The sequence below is a fragment of the Chiloscyllium punctatum genome, chromosome 32 (genome assembly GCF_047496795.1).
Source record: "Chiloscyllium punctatum isolate Juve2018m chromosome 32, sChiPun1.3, whole genome shotgun sequence".
NCBI lineage: Eukaryota > Metazoa > Chordata > Chondrichthyes > Orectolobiformes > Hemiscylliidae > Chiloscyllium > Chiloscyllium punctatum.
In genome coordinates, this window is record NC_092770.1 from 50,274,635 (window position 1) to 50,302,025 (window position 27,391).

General features: G+C 40.0%; 1 protein-coding gene across 10 annotated transcripts in view; it reads right to left on the minus strand.

The window, feature by feature from the left end:
* The window catches only part of LOC140458159 (FYVE, RhoGEF and PH domain-containing protein 4-like), a 257,059-nt gene that overhangs the window by 89,188 nt on the left and 140,480 nt on the right, over positions 1–27,391 (minus strand). Inside the window, exon 1 of one of the 10 annotated variants that reach the window (XM_072552330.1) lies at positions 13,952–14,031. The exons of 8 other annotated variants lie outside the window; for them this stretch is intronic. The gene's annotated coding sequence lies outside the window, so the exon portion shown is untranslated. Of the gene's footprint in view, positions 1–12,592; positions 12,696–13,951; positions 14,032–27,391 lie in introns of those variants that run through there. One more of the 10 variants, XM_072552334.1, reaches the window with a different exon arrangement.

Consider the following 27,391-nt stretch of genomic DNA (forward strand, 5'->3'; position numbering starts at 1 on the left):
CCTCACAAACCTTATTGAGTTCCTTGAGAAGGTGACCAAACAGGTGGATGAAGGTAAAGCAGTTGATATGCTGTATATGGATTTCAGTAACGCATTTGAGAAGGTTCCCCATGGTAGGCCAGTGCACAAAATACAGAGGTATGGGATTGCGGTTGATTTTAGTGGTTTGGATCAGAAATTGGCTAGCTGTAAAAGACAGAGGATGTTGGTTAATGGGAAATGTTCATCATGGAGTTCAGTTACTCATGGCGTACCGTAAGGATCTGTTTTGGGGCGACTGCTGTTTGTCATTTTTTATAAATGACCTAGATGAGGGCGTAGAAGGATGTGTTAGTAAATTTGCAGATGACACTAAAGTCGGTGGAGTTGTGGACAGTGTGAAAGAATGTTGCAGGTTACAGAGGGGTATAGATAAGCTGCAGAGCTGGGCTTGAGAGGTGGCAAATGGAGTCGAATGCAGAGAAGTGTGAGATGATTCACTTTGGAAGGAATAACAGGAATACAGAATACTGAAGATTCTTGGTAGTGTGGATGAGCAGAGAGATCTTGGTGTCCATGTGCATAGATTCCTGAATATTGCCACCCAGGTTGATAGGGTTGTTAAGAAGGCATATGGTTGGTTAGCTTTTATTGGTTGAGGGATTTAGTTTCAGAGCCAGACGTTCATGTCGCACTCTAATGTGGCTGCATTTGGAATATTGCATACAGTTCTGCTCGCTGCATTATAGGAAGGATGTAGAAGCATTGGAAAGGATAAAGAGAAGATTTACCAGGATGTTGCCTGGTATGGAGAGAAAGTCTTACGAGGAAAGTCTGAGGGAATTAAGCTGTTTTCGTTATATGGAATAAGGTTAAGAAGTGACTTAATAGGGGCATCCAAGACGATCAGATTATTAGATAAGGAGGACAGTGAGAGACTTTTCCTCGGGTGGTGATAGCTAGCAGAAGGGGACGTAGCTTTATATTGAGGTGTGACAGATATAGAACAGATGTCAGAGGTAGGCTCTCTATTCAGAGAATAGTAAGGGCATGGAATGCCCTGCCTACAACAGTAGCGGACTCACCAACTTTCAGGGCATTTAAATGGTCATTGGATAAACATATGGATAAAAATGGAATAGTGTAGGTTAGATGGGCTTTAGATTGGTTTCACAGGTTGGTGCAACATCGAGGGCTGAAGTGCCTGTACTCTGCTGTAATGTTTTATGTTCTGTGATGCTGATATTAAGGGTATTTAAATGGTCACTGGATAAACATATGGATGAAAATGGAATAGTGTAAGTTAGATGAGCTTTAAATTGGTTTCACAAGTTGGCTCAACATTGAGGGCCAAAGGGCCTGTACTGTACTGTAATGTTCTATGTTCTGTGAGAACATTGAATGCTTGCATGCTGACTGGCTTTCCACCCAAACCTCAATTCGGGCAATTACCTGGCAGATTATCATTGTGTAATTTGAGTCTTGATCATTTTGTCTTGATTTTATTACTGATGTCTGTTATTACTTCAGTTTTCAGTAATTTTTGGCTATTGGCAAAGTAATTTGAGTGTAGCGTGATATTCATCTTTGGACCTGTTAGGCCTTAAGAAGGCATATTTCTCGAGGCAAAGACTGCTCTTGTACAAGTTTGTAATGCATTTGTTTATCTTCTTTATGATTCCTTTGGTGATTTTCATAGATGCCTCATCCTTTCCATTTCACATGGGATAGTGCTGTGATGATGCATTGTGTTAAATTTTACAGTCCTTTATGAAGTTTCTGAATTTTCACTCATAAATTTATAAATGTTAACCATCCTGCAAACAAGTGAAAGCATCTAGAGAAGGAACATTGAGATCGGCATAGGAATCATTTCAGCAAATCTTATGAATAGAGACCACTGAACTGACTCCCTAGTCTTTTACCCACCTGTAACACCCATGTTTTTACCCCTATCTGTGTCTGTCTGTATGTGAATATAGAGGGAGATTTTAGAGTTTCAGCGGTTGGACGTTTAGCTAGTACATTTATAAGCAAATACTTCATAATTGTAGTTAGTCTAAATAGTAATTCTTGTTAAGTACAAAAACCTGGTCCATACTTTCTGCTAGCTTGGATCTGAACATCAGGTAAGGTGGGCAAATTTTGCATACTTCTTTATATCTTTAACATACGTGCCGAATCTGGGAATAGCAGGACTTAATTTGCAGCATGCCATCTCAGTGAGGTGTAACAAGACATCTTCATTTGCATCATTCTCTTATTCAGTTGCAGTTTTAATTGGTGAGCTATCTAGGTGCACTAGATTCTGATCGTGTCTATGGTGGCTTCTTCCATTTTGTCTCCACGTTCATACAGATCATCAATGCTGGTTTCCACTCTGGGAAGAATATATCTTGTGCTGTCTATGTCTATGTTGATATTCACCCAGAGGAGTGGAAGTTCCAAAATGTCATGCGTAACCATCTGCATCTTTTCAGCTGCATCTAGAACATAATTAGAAGTCTGCTGGTTTCTTCGACAACTGTTTGCCATGAGCCATTGTCCACATTACAATTAATAAAAACCTTTGTCTTGGCACATTGTTGCAAAATATTTTCAATGGTTGGTGTGGGATTTTGAGATATCCCCAAAGCTTTATTAAGATCCTTTGGATCTGTGCATATTCTCAATTTTCAGTTTATTTCACTACAATCATACTGTTAACCAAACATTCACAAACCAAGCTGGTTGATTTTTTTTGCAAATGTTTTGTTCCCCCAACTGGATGGTATCTTCAGTGCTGTGTAGTCTCCAGATGAAGCGCTGGTTGCTGTGATCTGCCCAGAAGCAAAACCTCTGTCACAATGGGTTGTTCTATTTCCAGTTTTGTACTGTAGTGTCTGTAGATGGAGTCTATTTCAACATGTTTGTTTATGGAACTAGTGGATGAATACCAGGCCACCAGGAATTCCCAAGCTTGTCTTTGTTTTGCCTGTCACAGTATCATAACGTTGTCAGTGTTTGTTGACATGATTTGCCTTGCTTCTTTCCAGTTCAACACTTGCATACAAAGTGATTCAATCTCTTGCAATTTCTTTCGTATGATGTCCTCTGTAATATTTACATCCTGCCCTCTGGCCTTGATTTTCTACTTTTTTCTTTTCTTCTTCTTTTCCACTCTATTGTTCTCAATCAGACTGTAATGTCTCATAGCATAAAGCAAAACCTCATCTGTTCATCCATTAACATGGTCAGCTGATGATTGAGCTTCTGCTCATCTTGAATAGTTTTCTTGAGAGTCAATTTCCCTTCTCTCTGTGATATGCTCCCATCTGCCTCTTGCTCAATACAATCCTCTATCTGATGAGTTAACCTTTCAAATGTGCAAACACTCAGTCAGATACTTACGTATTGTCTCATACTGATCAATGGTCTCCCTCTCCCTCAAAGTCAGGCATTGAAAACAAGCTGTTCACAAGTAAAATTAGTATGTGGCTCAAAATGTGCCTTCAAAATCTAGGCTGCAACACAGTTTGTAGCACTCTTTCTCAAGCACTGATAGCAGGGCTGCTACTCTAATTCGCATCGTCTTTTGAATTAATTCTCTAACTGTTTCATAGTTTTGCCACTGTGTGTGGAAACAAGATCCAATTCTGTCTCATATCTCCTTTCGTTTCTACAACGATGGAATGGAAACTGCACAGTCATTTTGTCTCACCCAGTAATTCATAGTTGCAGTTTAATGTCTTCTACTTCTTCATTGCTGCTTCTCTCAATTAGCTGTCTCTCATACAGCTTTGAAAATCTACACATTTTCACCTGGATGTTCCTTACTGTTCTTCTCACAATAGCTGGCTGTCTTAAAGCACTGAAAATTCACTCTGTCTCAGCTGTGCCTTTCCTGACATCATGGTTGAAATGAGGTATTCAATGGCTGCCATATAGCAGAGGAAACAGTTACATGACTATGTCAAGTCAGTCTGACATAAAGTACACTTTCTCCAAACAGTATGTTTTCTTATTTTGTCAGAAGCATTTCAAAGACTTGCCAGATCTGCTAATAGATCATTTGAACAAGGTCCACAAAAACCGCATGTACTAACGGAAGGACTATGCACAGGGACTCTCGAAGGACATGTAGGAGGCAATGGGAGCATGGGAGGCATGGAAGGGACACAGAAACTATGACAGCTGTGTCAAGGGTTCAAGAAAATGAACAAGATACACAATAACAATGAACTGAATGGAACCGAAGTCCTAGTTAATGGAGGAGGATCTTCTAAGCTGCTACCTTCGCCATCCACCCAAATTGATGTCTGTTTTAGGTCTGGCTGAAAGGGGGAACAGCCTAATATCAGTCTGCACCCAAAACCTGGCAACCGAAGAACCAGCTGAGTGAGGTTGACATTTAGAAATTGTGAGTGCTCTTTTGGAAAAAGACCTGATGCTCAGTCTCTGAACTGAGAATCTTGCTCCATTCCCTTGCCTTTTACCTATGGCCCTACAGATTTTTTTTTCTTGAGATATAGATCCCTTTCGAACGATGTGATTGAATCTGTCTCCTCCATACTTTCTAGCAGTGCATTCCAGATCCTATCCTCTCAGTCTGCAAAATGTCTTTTTTTTCCCCCGAGGCCACCACTGCATTTTTTTTGCTCGTCACCTTAAATCAGTGTTCTCACCCACCAATGGGAATACTTTCTCTCTGTTTACTGTATCCAGGTACCTCATCATTTTGATCTAGTAAAATTTTCAGCTATGAAATCACTTCCTAATCTTCTCAATCAAAACAGCTCCAAATTCTCAAATCTATCCAAATAATGGAAGTTCCTCATCCCTGGAACCATAGTTGTGATTTCTTTTTCTGCACTATCTTGAATACCTAAACATTAAAGTGTGGTGCCCAGAGCTGGACACAATGCAGTATTCTAGTTGTATTCCCTCCTTAACAGTGCAATGGATGTGCCTATACCAAGCATTGTTCAGGAAAGCAGCTCACCACCACCTTCTCAAGAGCAAGTAGGAAAGAGCAATACATGCTGGCCTAGCCAGTGAAGCCCACTTTCTATAAATGAGTTATTTCAATGTCGTCCTTGCTGTTCTACTCCATGCCCCTGTTTATAAAGCACAGGACCCACATGTTTTATTAACCATTCTCTCAACCTGCACTGCTACCTTTAGTAATATACTCATATACAGTACACATTTAGTTCCAGGTTCCTCTATTCCTTCATCCCCTTTAGAATTATACCCTTTAGTTTATATATTTTTCTCCCTGCCCTTTCCGTCTAAAAAGGCCACTTCACACTATCAAGCTAAACGAATGCTGGACTGTTGTAAGTGCCATCTTTGGACTGAGAGATGAAAGCTGAGACTCTACCTGACCCCTCAGGTGAACATTAAATATTTGACAACAGCAATCAAAGAATAGCAGGAAAGTTTCTCTGGTGTCTGAGCAAATAGTTAATTAACATCTAAAAGAAATTATCTGTTCATTTATTTGCTGTTTTTGTGAGCTTGCTGGATACATGACAAATATGGTAACACTTCAAAACGATGTCATTAAAAAGGTACAAGGCCTTTTGAGTTTCACTATTGAGAATCGCATCGTGTATTGGAAAAGTGGACTCAACTTGGCAATACAATCGCTCCATCTATTTATAAAAAGGGAACAGTAATGAAGCCAGTACGTGAAAAATGTCCTTACTTTTCAAATTGCTCATGTCTTAAATGGCCTGATTGTGTAAGGAAAAAAGCATTGTAAAATTGGGAATTTGTTCTGGAAAAAAAAAGTGATCTTTTTCTGCTTAGTGTTCTGTCTTCAGATAAGTGTGACACAGTGTGCTGTGTAAACATCTTTTCTGTGTTTTTGAGCTGCATTATGGAATGATGGAGCATCTCTCTGGCTTTCATGGCTTCAGTGAGGGAACTGGCAGTTGAGTGCATGGGATATTCACTGGTGCCCTCATATTTCTTGTTGAAGAATATGCTTCCTCTGATTGCCTCAATGTCAGTTCTGTTGTGCAACGTGTGGGGTCATCTTCCTTGGTCTATGTTTCTGTGGTAGGCTTTGCTGGAACATTCTTTGCGGCCTCCTGGAGACAAGGGAAAAGAATGGCATCATCAGATTTGTTGGCTTCACCCTACTCCTTGTATTTGGATCTTGCACAGACATAGCCCAATTGAACCTGACAAGGTGGCAACTGTGGTCTCCATCACCATCCTCCTTCATCAAGATCGTGGCTGAGGGAATAGTTGGGTTTCATTTTTGCTCCTTATCGGTGGTCTCAATCACCTGCCATTGTTGGGTATTTTCAAGGTCCTCATTACCCTGATCCATTGGCTGGAGCTTGACCATAGTGTTGGGAGATAAAAATATTGGTCTGACACTTTGGAGACCAGTGAGATCGGGTGCCCAGCCAGTTGTCTGTAAAGGTGATGATCTTCCTTCTGCTCAATTGATACATTTGATCCAATTTCCTGATCCATGCTACAGGTCATCCAGGTGGTTTTGTTAGCTTCATACTTACATGGATAGTGTTTTGATGCTTGCAAAGTAACATGCCTTAATGGCCTTTCACATGACAAAAGGTTGCAGCTTTTTGGGTCCATCCATGTTGGCACACATAGCAGTGACAGTGCTTTGCTTTCCACCATTGAATGTTTTGCCTTTAAGCGAGTAACAATCCGGTAAAATATGATAATACATTCATGTTGAAAATGTCTCCTGGTATATGCTCATTCAGTGCGCAAGATGATTTTGTAACCAATCATCTGTACGTCATCCCAAACTAAAGTAATCCTACCTGCCTGCTCCTGGCCTATATCTCTCCAAATCTTTCCTATTAATTCCTAAAATAACTTTTAAAAATTGAACCGACATCTACCACTTTCTCAGGAAGGTCATTCCACATGCAAACCACCCTCTGTGTAAAACGTTTGCCCCTCATGCCTCTTATAAACTTCTCTCCTCTCATCTTAAAAATGTGCCTCCTCATCTTGAAATCCCCCATTCTTGGGAAAAGACAACTACCATTAACTCTATCTATACCTCTCATATTTTAAAACTTCTATCAGGTTACCTCTCAACCTCCAACATTCCCATGAGAAAAGTCCCAGCTTATCCAACCTTTCTTTATAACTCAAATCTTCCATACCCAGCAACGTCCTGGCAATCTTTTCTGAACTCTCTCAAGCTTAATAATATCCTTCTAATAACTGGGCGATCAGAACTGGACACAGTATTCCAGACCACGCCCTTAGTGCTTATCATGTGGGAGCCAGTGCAGTGGAAATGCTCTCTGGTCAAGCTGCATTTAACCTCTCTAACAGAGCATCTTTGACTTTGGGATAGACAACTGTTCACAACTTTTTCCCTGCTAAGATGATTGCCCTCTTGACAAACTCAAAGATTGTGCTTCAGAACAGTTGACCAACCCAATGTTGAAATCTCCCATTCTTTAGTGATGCACCATCTTCTACAACAGCTTTCCACTTACTATATCAATTTCACTTTGTTTATAATTGATAGCATTTTCAACTTTCTCACAGATTTAGCCATTTTCTATTGTCCCATTACAGAGATCTCAATCTCAAATGATTTCATACACTAGCATAGCCTTTATCTACTCTGATTAGTTGATGAGGTCATATGGCAGATGTGCACTGGTTTGGCTAAACTAGAGTTACCAGTCCATAACCCTACTACTGGATTTCCAATTGTGTCAGTGGGGATGACTGACAATCTATAGAGTTACAGGTTATCTAAATTTGACTCATTGCAATTTCACTATATTTTCTTTTCTTCAGGCAATTTACACTTTCAATATTAGAAAATTATGTTCTTTTAAAGCTTATCAAACACTGTACTCCTCACACAAGTACAGTCCATTTAGTAAGTGTCCACAGTTAATCCCAGCTTCCAATGGGTTAATATATCTTCTTTTCACAAGTAGTAAATTTGAATGAACATTTCCAGGTGTGTTCTTGATGTTTTTGATGATTTTATTAAAGCCACCAAAACGAAAGATGTTTTGATGATTCTGCCTACCTTGGCCATCACAGGACAATCTCTCAAGATCCTTAGATGGCTGCAGAATGTCTGTTCACCCACATCCATCTCCCTCCCATGTCTAACCATGGTCATTGACAAAGCCAAGTATTCTTTTTTCTTTGCTAATCACATAGGCAACTGCTGTGACTGTGATCTGCTTTATTTTTGTAGGAAGCCTGTAACCTGATCTCACAAAATGGCCTTGTCGGCCATCTTCCCATGGCAACACAAAAAGCATTAACCTTGCATCAAGGTCGAAAGACTAATAAATTATTCATGAAAACCCACTCCCTTTTGTCATAGAAATAAACAAACAGATTACAGAAAAATTGTTTACAGTTAATATCTACAATATCTTTCTGGTACTTAGGGAGATGGAGAGTGTACTCACTGCATACTAAATTTTTTTTCCATTGTTTCCTGGTGTAAACAAATTCTTGTCAATACAAAAAAGTCCAAATCTTACTTTGATCTCTAAATGGCAAACTAGCCAGGGCTACTGTCAGACTGCAGGACAGGTCACATAACCCTTTCCAGTCACTCTAAATGTAAAACTATCATTCAAAACTACAATAACCTAATAAACGTAACAATTGTAATGAAAATAATTTCATAGTTTCTATTGACTTCATTATCCTTGTAATTCTCTCTTTTGTATTCTAGGTACTCAGTGTATGCCTTTTTTATTTTTATTTTTATTTTTGTCTTTATTTGTGCATAATAGTTCATTGTTAGATTGTTTGCTCCAGAACTCTTAGGACCACTATTATGAATTTCTTCCACTGTTGTTATAGTTCTTCATCTGTTGGTAACTTTTCCAGTTCAATTTCCTTAGTTCTATTCTTATCCTCTTAAGAACTGTTTTTTAAGATTTATTACTTTAGCCATTGTTGTACTTATGTACATTTCAAATTTGATTTTAAACCTTCTGCTGTTATTATTATTGCTATTGCCCTTATGTTCTTTAACACCCACCTCTCTTATCTACTTAGGTTCATATCTCGATGCAACTAGATTCTAACTAATTAGATGTCAGATTCAAAGACTCTCTCCCACCCCCACCACCACCTTTGTTTTTTTCTAATCCATAGGGTAAGGAAGAAGTCCTGTACATTATAAAAACTTCTTTTACTCTGAAGTTTTCACTTCCTCTCCTTCAAAATGTCCGTAACATTTTTTCATTTGAAATGTCCAAATTATTATTAAAACTTCATCTCTGCCCATTTTATTCCCCTTGTTCTTCATCATGATATGGCTTTTTACCTCATTTTTTCTTATTTCAAATATTTGAGATATATTTCTTTACTTCTTTTCACTATTCTATGGTACAGAATATAACCGTATTCATATGTTTAATGTCTTCTTTTATTTCAAACTGCCACTATCCTTCTCTTAGATATTATCCATTTACTGGTCCCAGTATGTTATTTGTATTAAAAAAATCGATACATTACTCCCTTTTTCTGTCCCTATCTCCTCTCATTAATATTGTACCCTGCAATATTTGGTTGGCATCCCTGTTATTGAAGTAGTCAAGTTTTAGTTATTCTTACTGCACCTGGTTCCTTGCTGAAGATTGTCTTTAGTCTCCACTCCCCTCGTAAACACCACACATTTTTATTTTAGTGCTGTGCACATTGCTGTACGGGCAGTTTAAGTGATCTTTCATAACCGTACCTTCATTTCTTATAAACCGTTATCTTGTGCTTCTGTTTTACAATTCCACTTCATTTTGTGGCATTTTGTTATCCTTGTTATGGAGTCATAGAGATGTACAGCACAGAAACTCTTTAGTCCAACTCATCTATGTTGACCAGATATTCTAAACTAATCTAGTCCCATTTGCCAGTATTTGGCCCATATCCCTCTAAACCCTTCCTATTCATGAACCCATACAGATGCCTTTTAAAATGTTGTAACTTTATCTGCCTCCACCACTTCCTCTGGCAGTTCATTCCATACATGCACCACCCTCTGTGAAAATGTTGCCCCTTAGGTTCCTTTTATATCTTTCCCATCTTACCCTAAACCTATGCCATCTGGTTTTGGACTTCCCCCACCCCAGGGAGCAAGACTTTGTCTATTTACCCTACCCATGCCTCCCGTGATTTTATAAGCCTCTATAAGGTCACCCATCAGCCTCCGATACTCCGGGCAAATATTTCTTTAATTTCTTCTGCTTCTTCACAACCACATGCGATCACTACTATCTGTGGCCAGATGGGTAATCTGTTCTCAGAACTTCACATGTCGGGCAGAAAATTGAACCTGTATTTCTACACTACAAAGAAACATAGGGTTGAAATTTCGAGAGCTGTTGACATGGAATCTCCTTCAAACAGTTATTCTTAATGTATATATTCAAACTCATTTCAAAAGATTTCAGGTGTAAGGTTTTTAATGGAAACCTCCAGTATATTTTGGTTTCTGAAATACAATCACCACTCACCAATCCCAGTCCTGCTAGCTAGCAGCTATGCGTATGGATGTAGAGTTTGACATTGCAGCACACATATAATATCTCCTGACCCATTTTCTGTCCTAGCATGGTTCATTAAAGGGAACACAAGATCAGCAAAGTATTTCTAAAATTCTATTAGTTATATAATTGCATGTTTGCCTCAGAACAATAATTAAATTTATTTTATATGCTTAATATCAATTTACATTATTTCATATGCATCTGGGAATTAATAATTTCACGTGAAGGTTTGAATTTGAGAAATAGGATCAACCTGCAGCAGTTGAAAAAGGCAGCTTCCGAAGGGCAACCTAGGATAGGCAATAAATGCTGGCCCAGCCAGTGACACCCATGCCCCATTACTAAATTTTTAGAAAGTTCTTTTTGTCTAAATAACTAGCTCTTAGTGGTTTGGTTCTGCTGCTAACCTCTACATCAATAAGACAATTAGGTAGAAATTCATTTGAAGTTGTTTCAGTTTCTGGTATTTTATTGGTTTTCTTTCCCCTCCAATTACTCACATCCTGTATCCAGAAGAAATCAACTCTTTTGTGGATATATTGTTCACAGGTGTAAACAGCCATCCTGAACTTCATCCAAGTGGGCATTTTTCAAACATAAGTCCAGATAATGAGAGTTGGCAGGCAGTTCAACTATGAATACCATCACACCAATCTTGCCCAAGATTTTGTAAAAAATAAAATGTAGTGGAGTTCTTGAATAACTCTGAATTACATAAGGTATCGCAGTCCTTGCCTTCACCTATCTCACACCCAGTTAAAAAGTTGTGCAGGATGGTGGGAGAGGAACGGGGTGGGGGGGTTGGGTCAGTGGATGAGGAGGGTCAGTGAGACTCCCACCCAATTGGCTATTAATGTGCTGGAATTAGAAATCCTATCCTTTGGGAGTAGCAACTCCCACCTGAAAAGCTCTTAACCAATCAGAAGCCAGCACTGTCCATGGATTAACAATGCCACTGTAGCCATTACTTGAGGAGGTGTTGAGTAAATGATAGAAACTTTGTAAATGTTTGGGAGTCAAAGACAGCATTTCAGAGATCATGAGGTGAGCAGTGAGAGATCATGAAGTGAGTAGAACCTAGGGGAGGCTATCAATTTGAGGTGGATCTCTGAGGGGGCTCAGCTAAGGAGTGATCCTGCAACCACAAGCAGGATTGCACAAGGAAGCATATCAGTTTTGTGCTTGCAGTAGGCCTCTTCTCACTGATCTAGTCCTGGCGGTGGTGGGATTAGCCCCTTAAGTGTGGACATTAATTGCATTTAAAAGACTCAATTGGCCAAGTGAGTGGGCCACTCAATGCCACCTCAGCCACTAGTCAAGTTACAGTGGGGCAGAATAGACGGGTAGGAAGGGACCATGTCAGTGAGGTCGCATCAAAGTCAGCCCAAGGAGTCTGATTTGACACATTTCATTGCCTGAAGGAACTACTCTCTTCAATTGTAGTTCGCCAATTCATATCCCAGCTGAGACAGGGAACTCAGTCCACGATAGGGATTGAAGTCAGATCTTCCAGATTTGTATGATTCAGTAACACTACAGGTGATGGCTTAAGTTGGAGATACATTAATGGTTTTCCTTAGGGTTATATTTCTTTATGATGCAAGTCAGAAGCAGGAAAACATCAATCACCTTCGACAGGAATTCACACAACTCCAGAAACAAAACTTCCATGTAATAATAACTACCTGATGTTCCTTCATTTACACCTCAGTCAGCTACACATTCTGCTGAATATGCTTCACTCACTCATCCAGGTGAATTCTTAGCCATTGACATTTGTATCCATAAATTCAATAAAACAACCTCTATACCTGTTTTGAACCAAAAATGAAGTGAACATACTTCAGTCACAGACATGTAGCTTTTTATCATTCCAAGAAATAGCTTTTGTTTTAAATTATAACAATGGCAGCGAGGTTGACTTAATATTCACAGTCGATTAGCAAGCACTGTAAAGAATCAAAATGTCATTATTCTGTTTTAGCACCCAACAACTCCTCTGTAGCTGAACTAAAGCTGAGTTTGACAAGTTCAACACAAGCTATGAATTCCAACAAAACCAAATGCATAAAGAATATATATTTTAAACCAATTACCTCTATATAGTCAACAATAGCTTTTCTGTAGATTTCACTGAATATTTGTAGATATTATTAAATCCAATTTATAAGTTAAAATCTGTTGACTATACAAGTATCAGTTGTTACGGAACTAAACTTCTCTAATTTCTGTCTCCTAATGACACAACACATTCAGGAAGCAGCGTAAACTACTGGCGTGAACAACAGTGACGTTAAACAAGGGACAAATAAACTATATGCAACATAGTTATGACTGAACATCAAGTTCCCCTTCTGTAAATTCTGTTCTAGCAGCAAAACAACTTCCCTCTCTTAAAATATCCTTCACCAGGGTATGTCATTACTCATGTTGAAATTCAAGGCTAGAATCAGAAAATGCATGTGATGGGTTCATCAAATTAGAGTGAGTAACATTCCAATCAACCACTTGATGAATTAGCTGTATCCTATTATTTTTTAGTTATTTATTCTCCAAATTTGATATGACTTTCAATAATCGAAGCTTTAGACAGATTTATTATTCAAGAAATGGTTATGATGCAAGGAAAATCAGGGATAGAAATCTTCATGAATGTAGGTTGGGCATATTAGCTCATTCTGAAGAAACCTCTCAGAATTGGACATTTTGTATCCTGGGAACATCTGCTGACCAGTTGCATGCAATAGCACGTGCATGTGGAATTTGTGCATGCACAGTACAACGGTAGCCAGAGCTTATGCACAGTGAGCATTCCTTGACCCCTGCTGATCCTCCAATGCATGAAATGCATTTTGCTGTCATTTCAGAGGAATTATATTGGTGGTGGAGTGAGTTTTTGTGGGGTTAAAGATATGCAAGGGAAAAGTTATGTTGATGGAGAATAGATTTATATGTTAGCTTAATGTATGAAATGTGATGTGAATTATATAAGTAGACTATTGCACAAAAACAAAGCAGTTAACCCAGTGCTCAAATTGTGACTCATATTGATCCAACAAAGAACAATGCAAAAGAAAGTCTTGGAGGGAGAGAAGGGAAATTTTCTGAAGAAATTTTGCATGTGGTGTATATTCTAATGAGCGAGAAGTGTGAGTTTGTGCTTAGAATGCAAAACTATGATTAGTTCCTTGACATAAATAGTGATGAAGAAACCTTCAATTCAAAAATATTTTGGGTCAAATAAACACCAGTGGCATGATGATGAGAAACTCAACTTTATTTTTCTCCCAATTGTGTTTCCACTAAACTTGACATTTAAGTACTTCCACCAGAATTGCCTATCTTCCTAAATTTTTTTCCAATTATTGAAGGATGCTTTTCATGCTAGCAATCCAGAAATGTATGCTCTGTATCTCCATCACCTGAACTTACCATTCCTGACCCCACCAACATACCTGGTTTGAGGAAGTTGAAATAGCCAGCCAATCATTCACTGCATCTTTAAAGCAACCTAAAATTTCTTCATGGGTTGTCCCTTCCATCATTAAGATCCAAGTGAGAAAAAGAAGCAGACAACAGCTCAGATTTTGTCATAGAAACAATGATGAGTCTATCAACACATCATAATTATGAAGTAAATTGGACAACAATTTCTGGTATGCAGGCATACAGAAATTTGGAAATTCTATCCAGTCTGCTCTAATATTCAAATACGTGAAGGTGTAATGTCGCAATACTTAAGTACTAATTATCCATTAAACACTCCAGAAAGAGGCAGGACATGATTTATTCAGATATAAATTAAATACTAGTGGCATGGTGAGCCTTAATTACCAGCACGTATCTTCTCAGAGCCTGAAAATGTAATTTTAAATGCGTTATGAAAGGGCATAAGTTGGAGCATTGGGCACCAAAATGGCTAGTGTTTAGTCAACATTAGACATTGTGCCACACAGGAGCCCCTGAATCAATGTTAAGGTGTCCCTACCTCTGATCTAGGAGGTATGGGTTCAAATCCCACCTGTTCCAGAGGTGCATCATACTATGTCTGAACAGGCTAATTAAAAAATTAATTGAAGGGCTCCTCTTGCAAAATGGTAGTGTCTCTACCTTTGAGTTAGGAGGTTTGGCTTCAAATCCCATCTGCTGTAGAGTGTGTAATAACACCTCTCAACAGGTTGATTAGAAAATGTCTTTAAAAACTTGCACATTGACATCATAATTTGTTGCTGTATATATGTTTTTGACAGCTCTGGGACTGCATCAATGTCCCACTCAAGATATCATTTCAGGTGGTTGGAACAGAACTGTGCATGGATATTGTAAACCAAAATAAAATCCAAAGCACTATGTAGCTGAATTTCCAGCCCACTGTCTCTATTTCAGCTATGACTGTTTGTTTGAGTTTAGTAGTACAATTCAGACATGTGCAACTAAATTGAAATGTCATTCTGTATTTTGTTTCAATTAAGAAATAGATTATTCAAATATATAACCTTTGACTGAGGCTCATGTGGTGCAGTGGTAATATTTCTCCCTCTGAACCAGAAGTCCTGGGTTCAAATTCCACCTGCTTTAGAGGTGTGTAGTAGTGTCTCTGGTCAGGTTGATTAGAAAAGATCTATAACCTTTAATTGTACAATCGGGATTGAGCTTGGCTTATGAACCTTAAGGACATTGCATATCTGTTACTAGTTGCTGATTGTCATTCAAAGAGTAATACAGCAAATCACAGAAAGGAAAGATTAGTGGTTTATATTCCTCAGAAAACCACAGGAGCTGAACAAAGAAAACTAACTAAAGATTTGTGTTTTGGACTGAGGATTCATTCTAAAATAAACTGGTAAGTAAAACATAGTATTGGTGGAAGCTCCAAACAGACAAATAAAATAACGGAAGTAAAAATAATATCTTTACAAAGTTAAAAGCTGAATTGTTTGTCAAAAAAGCACCAGCTAGTATATTTTGTGGGGACAACTCATGAGCAGATTACCATCCTGCTGACAATGCAGAAATAACAATACTTTTATTTCCCTTTCCACTCTCACAGTCTGACTAATGTGACCAAAATGCAACAAACACATTCTGCCTGGTAATGCAAAGAAATGTCATTGTTTATATTTCACAAATTGAGCCAAAGTATGTGTTAAAAAATATAACTTTACTGCAAATTCATTCTGCTTCATCAGGTTTTGAAGAGTTTTTATTACACATCATATCTTATAGAGTATCATCCTTCATCTCCCGACAACGTGTTATTCTAGGCTCATTTACTCATAAACCGACTGTCGTGACTGTGCAGACATTCGAAGAGAATCACCCGAATACCAACAGGCAGACAGAGAGAGATATCTAGGACAGCTATTCTGAGTCAGGCTTTCTGAGCCTCGCCAAGGAGCACTGGGCAGAAAATTATGGGATTGGCAGAGAGCTCAACCATGATACCTACCTCACCTCCACCAGGAGAAATGTTAGCAACCACGCCACTGGGCAATTAGACACTTGCCCCCTCAAGTGTAGAGTGCTGCAGACAAGTTAAATGAGCTCCTAGTGGGATGTTTACTCCTTACTGGAAGGACTTCTACCTTCTCACTGCCCTGAGGAGGTGTTGGCCAACTGAGAACAAGTCAGCATGGATTTAGTAAAGGAGGTCAGACCTGACAAACCTGTTAGAATTCTTTGAAGGAGCAACAAGTATGTTAGACCAGGGAAACCCAGTGGATGTTATCTACCTAGACTTCCAAAAGGCCTTTGATAAGGTGCCTCACAGGAGGCTGTTGAATAAAGTGAGGGCCCATGGTGTTCAAGGTGAGCTACTGGCATGGATTGAGGATTGGCCGTCTGACAGAAGGCAGAGCGTTGGGATAAAAGATTCTTTTTCAGGATGGCAGCTAGTGACAAGTAGGGCCCCGCAGGGTTCAGTGTTGGGGCTGTAGCTGTTCACTTTATGTATTAATGATCTGGATGAGGGGACTGGGGGCATTCTGGTGAAGTTCGCTGATGATACCAAGTTAGGCAGACAGGCAGGTAATTTTGAGGAGGTGTGGAGACTGCAGAAAGATTTAGACAGTTTAGGAGAGTGGTCCAAGAAATTGCTGATGAGATTCATTGTGAGCAAATGCGAGGTCTTGCACTTTGGAAAAAAGAATACAGGCATGAACTATTTTCTAAACAGTGAGAAAATTCATAAGGCCCAAGTACAAAAGGATCTGGGAGTGCTAGTCCAGGATTCTCTGAAGGCAAAAGACAAAAGGTTCTAACACTGCATCCTGTGGGACACCACTTGTCACGAGCTGCCATTCTAAAAAAAACCTTTTATCCCAACTCTTTGCCTTCTGTCAGATGGCCAATCCTCAACCTTATCTAAAGGTTGACTTGCAGATTGAGTCCATGGTTAAGAAAGCAAATGTAATGTTGTTATTTATCTCAAGAGGGTTGGAATGTAAAAGCAGCAATGTGCTACTGAGAATTTATAAAACTCTAGTTAGGCCTCATTTTAGAATACTGTGTCCAATTCTGGTCTCCACACCTCAGGAAGGACATACTGGCACTGCAGCGTGTCCAGCGGAGATTCACACGGATGATCGCTGGAATGGTAGGCCTAACACACAATGAACGCCTGAGGACCCTGGAATTGTATTCATTAGAGTTTAGAAGGTTGAGGGGAGATCTAATAGAAACTTACAAGATAATGCATGGCTTGGAAAGGGTGGACGCTGGGAAATTGTTTCCATCAGGTGTGGATACTAGAACCCGTGGGCACAGCCTTAGAATTAGAGGGGGTCAATTTAGAATGGAAATTAGGAGACATTTCTTCAGCCAGAGAGTGGTGGGTCTGTGGAATTCATTGCCACGGAGCACAGTGGAGGCCGAGACGTTAAATGTCTTCAAGGCAGAGATTGATAAATTCTTGATCTCACAAGGAATTAAGGGCCATGGGGAGAGTGCGGGTAAGTGACGTTGAAATGTCCATCAGCCATGAATGGCGGAGTGGACTCGATGGGCCGAATGGCCTTACTTCCACTCCTATGTCTTATGGTCTTATGCTCTAACTGCAAGGATGCTGACACAGGAGCCCGATGAATCCTGGATCCAGGTAAATACACAGATCTTAGGCGTGGGAGTTTTTGGTAACTTGGGTGGGAGGGGTCAGGGTAGCAATGAGGGGTGGGTTTTAAAGAGTGTGAAGTGTAGGAGGTGACTCCAATGAGCAAGGAACAACCCTGAATTACAACGCCTCCCTCCCTTCCTACTGTTTTATCAAGTTCAATTGACCCTTAATAATTTATTTACATATAATTGGTGGGCCCATATGGCTGAACCTGGAGTGCTGTAAAAGTGAAACAAAGAAACAGTCACTTATACCCAGGACCTGATTGGCTCAGTCTACTCATGCAAGTGATCTCCTACTCCTGGACTGGACAAACCATCCCAACAGCTGAATCTGACTTCATGTTTTCAACCACTTCACTTCAGATAGCGTATCTTCAAGGAAGCTGGGCCCTTTTTTGAGGGCTGTATTTTCATCTTTCTACATACAAAGTTTATGTTCTCTCTATTTTGAACAGTAACTTTGATCAGATTTTTTTCCTTTATTGATGTCAGTAGTCAGACAGTCTGCTATTTAAGCATGAGTATTGGAGTCACTATTTGATCTGGAACAGGAATTCAAGATGTTACTTACCTTCTCACAATCATGGATGTCTACTGCAGTGCTGCAGACTACCCCAGCTGCCGGATTATTAACTCCGCATCAATAGGTAGCAAATCTACATATGTTTCTGATCTATGTTACTCACATATCTTTCAAAGGAAAATGTTCCATGTTCTACATATCCTCCTATCACAGTTAATACTCATAAGAGATGTGCCTTTTTTTTTCTCAATTTAAGCAGTGATACTGGTGCATTGAAAATATACAGACAGGATATTCAGAGTCACACTTTCTTGGTTCTTCTTCAAATATATTTGAATAAATTGCTCAGCTTAGCAGGTGGTTTGCAGGCAAGGTTAAAAAGCAGAAGGGAACTCAGGGATTTGTTGTTTGGAAAGACAAAGATTGAAAAATGTCTTGCAGTCCATTTTACCAGCAAAAACAAAGACGGTGAGGCAATTTTATTTCAACAATACATGGAGACTAAGGGAAAACAAATGAAAACGGTGAACAAAATCTGGTGTAAAATGGAATGTGAGTTCATGGCTTCCTTCACTAACCCGCTACCTCTTGACCATCAAACATCACCTCCCACCTGCATCCAGAGTTCATTCTTGTTTCACACCCCAACAGATCTGAAAGCCACCGTATGGATGAAGGAAACTATATTGTGGGTGTTTTGTGTGCAAAAATAGAGAACACATAACTAACCAAAAACAAGTAGCAGACAAAGACATGCAACTTCAGCCTGTTCTTGTACTAAATTGTACAGCAACATCTATTTTAGCATTTACATAGTCTATTGAAGTTCCAAAAGATTAGCCTCCCCCTTTGAACTGTTTCATTTGTTTCTTCTTCCTTCAAATTATAAAATAAGAAGGTACATCTTGAAAATGAACGAGAGTAAATGCAGTGACATTTTCACTAGCCTGAAGGTCCAAACTTGTTGCTTTAAATAAATGCAGCAGATATAAATTATTAGTTTGCTCAATTGCCCAATAAATTATGACCTTGAGCAGTTAGACTAAACAGAATAAGGTGACTATAGCTCGTTGACTGATATCAGTTAGGACTGTTTCAGAAAAAGGTGAGTGATTAGCCTTCGTGCTTATGGGCTATGTGGACAGGAAAAGGTCATGGTTCACCATTGCTGATCACTATGCAATGACTCACTGCCATATTGACCCAGATACTAACCCTAAATGAGGATGTGATGGAGCTGCAAAGCTCACAAATTCTAATAGCCTGGCTGCATTCACTCTCAAGGTTGTCCCGAAATAGAGGTTGTATCAATGTGGTACAGTAGTAGGCGACACTATGCCACAGAGTGTGGTGCTGGAAAAGCACAGCAGGTCAAGCAGCATCCAAGGAGTAGGAGAATCAAGGTTTCGGGCAAAAGCCCTTCATCAGGAAATTCCTGATGAAGAGCTTTTGCTTGAAACATCGACTTTCCTGCTCCTTGGATGCTGCCAGACTTGCTGTGCTTTTCCAGCATCACACTCTCGATTCTAATCTCCAGTATCTGCAGTCCTCACTTTCACCTATATTATGCCTCAGGAAGCATTCAATACTACAAAACGAAGAGAAGAAGAGAAACATGGCAGTGAAATGAAGGTAATTTGAATCCATCCGTGTGACTTACAATGATTAAGAGGTACGATTCAAGTCCAAAAAATGAAAGTAAATTTGATTTGTAAATGGGTGTGACTGGCAGCTTCTCAAAGTGCAAGCTCTCTGCTGACAAGCCTCATTGTAAGAAACTTAATTGTAGCATTTTTAGGGTCTTCGCAGTAAAAATCCCAATGAACCCCAATTCTGTACCATAACTGAACTATACACAATGTTTATCCTGATGTCCAGGTGACTGGACCAAGGAAATGTCTGGTGCAAAATCCTTGTGCTTGCACCACACCCTCTGGCATCATCTGTCATACTTGAGATGAACTTTGTTCAACTGGGCTCCATGGGGAACTGAGAGTCAAACTGGAACCTGCCTGATTTTTTTTTTCAGTAGCCTATGCTCCCAGTCAACTTGCAACTGAATACATTATTGGCCCTGCATAAATTCACCATAATTAAATTTTAGTTTAAGTAGTACAGCACACTTCAATATACTTACAGCGAATGGGAGTGTTTTACACGTTAATACAAGTCTCACAAAGCTATCATAAAGTGAAATCCGATAAAGGTGATTTAATACCAAAGGAAGTAGGGTGCACTTAGCATTCACCCCTGAGTGTCAATGAACTATTTGAGGCAGCACGGTGGCTCAGTGGTTAGCACTGCTGCCTCACAGCACCGGGTTCAATTCCCACCTCGGTGACTGTCTGTGTGGAGTTTGCACATTCTCCCAGTGTCTGCGTGGGTTTCCTCCGGGTGCTCAAATTTCCTCCCACAATCCAAAGATGTGCAGATCAGGTGAATTGGTCATGCTAAATTGCCCGTAGTGTTAGGTGCATTACTCGGGTAAATATGGGGGTGGGGGGTAGATGGAGAGTCGGTGTAGATTTGTTGGGCCAAATGGCCTGTTTTCATATTGTAGGGAATCTAATCTAATCATTTATGCATCAAACTAGCAATCTTTGGTAGCAAACATCAATACAAATATGATGGTGGCAATCATCCCAAAACATTTCCTGATTATTCCATGTAGGGACAGATTCTGGGATGGGAGGAGTTTTGGCAGTTGATGCAGTCAATGAAGGAGTCAGTAAGCTAGAAGTTTAATTTAATCGTCCTTCCAGTCCTCTGTGGATTCCCTTTGAACGTTAAGATTCTGATTTACTTTTCAAAAATTAACAGACAGTTACCAAAATCGCCCTTAATGATGGCCATTTCTTCATTAGTGCTGGTACCTGAAATTTAGAGGAAGCATCACTCTATTTTCATCCTAAACTTGTTGGTTAACCAAATTAGGATAAATTCTCGAATGTGAACCATACTTTATTATTTTTTCTGTACATCATAATTATCCTTTTTGAATCTGTGGATCTGCCTGATGTTAACTTTTCTACTTAAAAATGAACGTTAACAACATTTCTACCATCTTTCCCAATTAGCCACAAAATTTCCAGTTGTAATAATTTACCATTGGCCAATAAGGACAAAAGAGGAAATTTGAATAATCTTATACCATTTGTGGAATTAAGGGGAAGACTACAAATAAGTACAAGTGCTTTTAGATTAGTGAGGAATGTATTAGACACAGATTAGATATTTTTTAAAGCTATTTAAGTCCTCACATTCCAAATATTAAAAGTAACTTTAGTTACCAATTGTTTAAAAAAAAGCAGAAATGTTTCAAATGTACTATCCTCTCTACCTCCTAATCCTGAGTTGAAGGAAGTATCAAATGTTTTTAGCAACATTGCACCACTTCCTTATAATAAGTGCAATAACCACGACAAGAGAAGGATGTGTGTATGTGCACATGGTGAGTGGAGATTCTGACCTTTTTTGTTTGTTACTTCTTATAACCTCCATGAGGTGGGATTATATTGAACAAATCCCTCTTCATTTTGATTGCACCTACATGCATTATACTGGTATTAAATAAACGGCCTGCTTGAATTATAGGGAAAAATACAATAGAAATTGGACAACATGAGCTGACATGGGGCAGGCAACATCTGTCCTAAATAAATGCCAGGTAATGACTATTGATAACAAACAGCTATCCATCTCCCTTTATTTTAATTGGCTTATCACTATAGAGTTCACACTCTGGAGGAGCCTAGCAGGAAAGATAGTGGAACAGCAAAGGCAGCAGTTTCTGGGAGTAATTCAAGAGACACAGCAGAGGTTCGTCCTGAAGAAAAAGAAGCATGGCACAGGGAGGAGGAGGTAACCATGGCTGACTGGGGAGGTCAGGGATAGCATAAAAACAAAAGAGAAAGTATATCATGTGGCGAAGAGCAGTGGGAAACCAGAGGATTGGGAAACTTGCAGAGACCAACAATAAAAAAAAAGAAATAAGGAGGGAGAAGATTAAATATGAGGGTAAGTGAGCCAGTAATATAAAGGGAGACTGTAAGAGTTTCTTTAGATATCTAAAGGACAAAAGAGAGGCAAAAATGGACATTGGGCGACTGGAAAATGATGCTGGACAGATAGCAGTGGGGAACAAGGAAATGGCTGAGGAACTGAATAATTACTTCTCGTCAGCCTTTATGATGGAAGACACAAGTAATATCCCAAATATTCAAGAGAGTGAAATATGGTGGCCATCATCAAGGAGAATGTGCTAGAAAAACTGAATGGCCTGAAGGTAGATAAATTACCTAAACCAGATAAACTACATCCCCAGAGTTCTAAGTAGCTGAAGAGATAGCAGAGGCGTTAGTGATGATCTTTCAGGAATCGCTTTCAGAAAAAATTCAGAATCAGGAAGGGCTCCAGAGGATTGAAAAATAGCTAATATGAGACCTCTGTTTAAAATGGAATAAAGCAAAAGATGGAAAATTACAGACTGATTAGCCTAACCTTGGTCGTGGGTAAGATCTCAAATCCATTGTGAAGGATGAGATTTCTGAATACCCAGAAGTGTATGGTAAAATAGGCAAAGTCAGCATGGTTTCATCAAAGGGAGGTCATGCCTGAGAAATCTGCTAGAATTCTTTGAGGAAGTAACGAGCAGGTTAGACCAAGGAGAGGCAATGGATGCTATCTACCTAGATGTCAAGAAAGCCTTTGACAAGTTGCCACACAGGCAGCTACTGAGTAAGATAAGAGCCCATGGTGTTAGAGGCAAGGTGCTCATATGGACAGAAGCTTTGCTGTTTGGCTGAAAGCAGGATGGCAGCTGGTGGTGTTCCGCAAGGCTCTGTGTTGAGACCACAACTTTTCATTTTATACATTAATGATCTAGATGAAGGGACTGAAGGCGTTCTGGCTAAGTTTGCAGATGATACAAAGATAGATAGATGGACAGGTAGCGTTGAGGAGGCCAGGAGGCTGCAGAATGATTTGGACAGGTTAGGAGAGTGGGCAAAGAATTGGCAGATGGTGTACAATGTGGGAAAGTGTAAGGTAGAAGTACTATAGTAGGAAGAATAGAGGTATGGATTATTTTCTAAATGGGGAGAAAATTCAGAAGTCTGAAGTGCACAGACTCTTGGGAGTGCTAGTCCAGGATTCCCTCAAGGTAAACTTGCAGGATTGAGTCAGTAGTTAGGAAGACAAATGCAATGATGGCATTTATTTTGAGAGGACTTGAATATAAAAGCAGGGATGCACTTCGGAGACTCTATAGGCTCAGGTCAGGCCACGTTTGGAGTATTGTATGCAGTTTTGGGCCGCGTATCTCAGCAAGGATATAACAACCCTGGAATGTGTTCAGAGGAGATTCATGGGAATAGTCCCAGGAATGAAAAGCTTAACATATGAGAAATGCTTGAGGACTCTGGGTTTTTAGTCGATGGAGTTTAGAAGGATGAGGGGGAATATAATTGAAACATACAGAATACTGAATGGCCCGGACAGAATGGATGTTGGGAAGATATTTCCATTGGTAGGAGAGACTAGGACCTGAGGGCACAGCCTCAGAGTAAAGGAAAGACCATTTAGAATGGAGATGAGGAGAAACCTCTTCAGCCAGAGAGTAGTGAATCTATGGAATTCGTCGGCACAAAAGGCTGTGGAGGCCAGGTCATTGAGTATATATAAGACTGAGATAGATAGGTTCTTGATTATCAAACGGATGAAGGATTATGGGGAGAAAGTGGGAGAATGGAGTTAAAAAACCTATCAGCCATGATCAAATGGTGGAAACTTATCAGCCATGATTGAAAGGCAGAGCAGACTCAATGGGCTGAATGGCTAATTTCTGCTCCTATGTCTTATGGTCTTATGATCTTATCAATGTCTTAGGAACACTGCTGACCTGAAAGCTAATTGAACAAGACGTAACAAAATCTGATGACAAGAACAGAGCAGGGGCTAGATACTTAGTGACAAGGAAGTCACTCCCTAACTCTCAAAGGCTCTCCCATTACTACTAGACTCAAGGATATGATACTTGGCTGACTATAGCTGCAATTACACTCAGGAAGCTTAAGGAGGACAGTCCGATTCACTAGTACTTCTACAAGTGTCCATACAACCCATCTTCCCCAATGTTGGCACTCGAAGATTTCAATAGGCAGAATTTATAAGATGCACTGCAGCAGCTCATCAAGCTTAGTTCAACAACATCTCACAGATCAGCAGGCTGGAGAAACACATGTGTAATTATTGGAACAAAATCTCCTCCAAGTTATAAATTGTTATGTCATTGTCATTGATCCAAAATCCTGGAATTTCCTGTCTATGACCACTGTTGGAATGCCATCAGAATAACAACATGCATTTATTCCAGTATCTTTAACAGGAAATGTTCCAAGTACTTCACAGGAGTATAAGAAAACAGTGATGACAGGTTATATGCTTCTGTGTCAGAACTGCTTACAAGGACAATAAAGCATCTGGTGATGAGTGAAACTAAATTATCTCACTTGGAAATTAACCATCTAAAGTTTCAAGGTGCCAGACAGTAGGCTGCCCGATGGATGTTGTTCCACCATATGGAAGACACATCTTATATCGCATTGCTATTGAAGAAATCATATGATTTTAGTAACTCTTTCCAGCAGCAATTGTCCCGAGTGATTTGATATGAGGAAGTACTCAGATTTATATTACCCAGTATCTATCACAATTAAGGTGCAGGATGGTAGAAACTGTTGTTGAAGCTCCTCACTTCCAACTGACGAAGTCATGGTATAAAGTATGGGCAGGAGCAGGAGGCTTGTGACAATGATTCATATTCATATTTTCTGGTGAAATCTGCTGCTCACACTCTGTCTAAGCATCTCCTTTTGCTGGCACGAGGTGTAGCTGTGAGATTGATGCAGCACACTGCCATACAGCAACACGCGCTGCACCGGAGACTGAGGACAGCTGACCAGCAAGACAAGCTGCCTTGTTTTGTGACTGCACTAATGGGCAGACAGGCATTAGATCAGTGAGCACTAAGAATGCAAGCAAACATTGCTGACATGCAGCAGGCATAATCAGTGAGCTGGGTGCCTGTCCCAGTGTAAAGTGACCTTGCAGCACCCTTTCAATGCTAGTGCCCCTTGCAATGTAAGCCTCTACAGTCTCACATTAATAGAGTCATACAGCATGGAAACAGAGCCTTCGGTCCAACCATTCCATGCTGAAAATAATCCCGAACACAATACCGGTGCATAGTAAGAGTGCCAGGATGGTTGTGATATGTCACAGATGTCAGATGCCAAAGCCTGTAGAGAAAGGGTGAGGTGTCCGGTACCTAATGATCATGTCCTAGGGCTGAGATTTGGTTGTGGGCAAAATGGAGGTTGATCAGAGCAAACAGTGAAATGAATCCTCCAGGAACCAGCCATGGTTTCCTCAGAGATGAATTGGCTTCAGTTGTCACTGCCTCTACTAACTTCTCTTGCATCTATATACTGAAGAAGTATCAATCAGAATATGCAACACATGGAACACATACACCAGAGTCCATTGATGTGAAGGCACCTGTACTGATCAAATGTGAGGCAAAAGTGATGTGATGCAGTGTATTCAGATGGCTTTGCATCTTGTGAGCTTCTTGTGTGGCATAATCTCTGGCCTGTCCCACATCTGTTGGCTAACCTGATGGAGAGGAATTATTAAAGTGAAGTAACTAAGGTCCCTTGCCTCCCCTTGATAAGGAGCTTCTAGTGGCTGTGAGAGCTCCAACAAGTGGGGCATGACAGAAATGATGTAACAATTACTGGGCACCATCAAATCTTTACATTGACTCTATACCATCTATGTTATCTCAGCCTCTGCCTTACCAGAGACCCCTTGAAACTGCATTGCCTCCTGCTCCATTGGTTACAATAACAATAACTCCTTCACTGGTCTGTTGGCACTCCTTAGCCTTCATTGCTGGTGTTTCCTGCAACCAACACTTAGGTAATGCCAATGTTGTCCTCATGTCCACGTGCTGGTTACCACGTATATTCTGATTGTATGTTGCAGGAGCCATTTAGCCATCTCACTGCAACATTCACTGATGCCTTAACATGGTTCTGACATGCAAGAGAATTGGATACCTTGATGATAAAATAAAACAAAGAATGCCAATGCTGGAATCTGAAACCAAAACAGCAAGTCCCGGAGAAACTGAACAGGTCTGGCAGCATCTATGGACGGAAAAACAGAGTTAATGTTTTGAAGGTTAACAGAGTTAATGTTTTCACTCTGATGAAGGGTCACTGAACTTGAAACACTAACTCTTTTTCTCTCCACAGATGCCGATAGACCTGGTGAGTTTCTCCAGCACTCTTTGTCTCAATATTAACGTTAGTACCTGATGCCACCCATGCATGAATCGACATTACACGGTGACTTCCATTTAATACTGTGCTTTTAGAAAGCGCCCAAAGCAGAGAAAGCTAAGGGACCAAGAGTCTAACCCAACTGTGCTTGGGTTAGAGGCCAGAGGCCCAGATTAGGAGAGCATCAGGATCTGTGATTTCTGTCCCTGTAATTGATTTAAATTGCAGCATGTCATTCAATTTCTCTCTGTACTGAATTCAGGTGCTGGCAGTTACACTATAGCCAATTATAATGTCTGACCCGGAGCCACATCTTTTTTGTGATATTTACTAGTCTCCTCCTTCCATCCTCTGGAAAGAAGGCCCACCTCCTTTTGCAGAATGTTTCCAAAACTGCCTCAATAAAATATTGCTGAAGGAAATGGTGACCTTTCCTCTTCCTCCCGACGTTTCCATTTTTCCTTTGTAGCTGTCCACCCCTTCCTCCTGTCTCCAGGTTCAAAGTGGCTTAATGGACAGATGCACTTAGAAATCTGAACTGTGTTCAACTTGCTGGCACTAGGACCTCCTCAGCACTGTTAACTGGATGGCTCCATTGTCAATATTCCCTTAATTTGCTGTTGCTGTTGCTACAAAGCACAGGCATGACTGTCATTCACTCATATATGATGCTGTGATGCATTTCCATCTGACCTCAGAACCTCCAACCTAACAGCAGAACCATGACCGTTGAATTTTTTTAGTGAGAGACTTTATGTATTCTGCATTTTCTCTCACAGTAACATATACATAGTCAATAGGCATACAATCCCACTGGGGGTACTTACAAAGGTATTAACATTAGCACACTGCAGTAAAACCAGGAGATGCTGCAAAAATACAGCCTGCCTCTTCCACCAGAATAGTCCAATTGA